Source organism: Tamandua tetradactyla, chromosome 9 (assembly GCF_023851605.1).
Source record: "Tamandua tetradactyla isolate mTamTet1 chromosome 9, mTamTet1.pri, whole genome shotgun sequence".
NCBI classification, from domain to species: Eukaryota; Metazoa; Chordata; class Mammalia; order Pilosa; family Myrmecophagidae; genus Tamandua; species Tamandua tetradactyla.
Window position 1 is genome coordinate 45346939 of NC_135335.1, and position 591 is coordinate 45347529.

General features: G+C 39.6%; 1 non-coding gene across 1 annotated transcript; it reads right to left on the reverse strand.

The window, feature by feature from the left end:
* Nucleotides 1-520: 520 nt before the first annotated feature.
* On the reverse strand, nucleotides 521-591 carry TRNAR-UCU (transfer RNA arginine (anticodon UCU)). Its single transcript has one exon. It is a non-coding gene; the product is annotated as a tRNA-Arg (tRNA).

Here is a 591-nt window from a genome sequence, read left to right on the forward strand (position 1 = left end):
TCCCAGCCAGCAAAATTGAATGAGAATTAGAGAACATGGCTTGTCTGGGGTCCACCACAGATTCAAATTGGTACAGAAGGTAATTTTGGCTGTTATTTTGGAGGTGAGACAACAAATAAGAGACATTGTAGTGAATATAATAAGAAAAAGGATTAGCAAGGCTCCAGATATGCTATAAATCCAGTTTTTCCAAGATCCAAGATTTAGTTACCTAATTAACTCTCAAGCTTCAGAGTTCCCTAGTCCATATAATATTTGAATTTTCTCTTTGGTGTCTTTAATGTTTATCTGTGTTTGAATGACTATAGCTGTGACAAATAACTGAGTCCTTTCCATGGAGTCTAAATTCATGCAGACACAGCAATCTGACATATTGCCTGGGTCAGCAGCTCTTTCTAAATTTTTTTTTGGTGGGAGTGCATGAGCTAGGAATTGAACCCAGTTCTCTCTTATGGCAGATGAGAATTCTACCACAGAACTACCCTTGCACCCCCAAGAGAAGTAAAAAAATGTTTTGGGGTGCATGGTCTGGGAATCAAACCCAGGTCTCCCACATAGAAGGTAAGCATTCTACCACTGAACCACCCATGC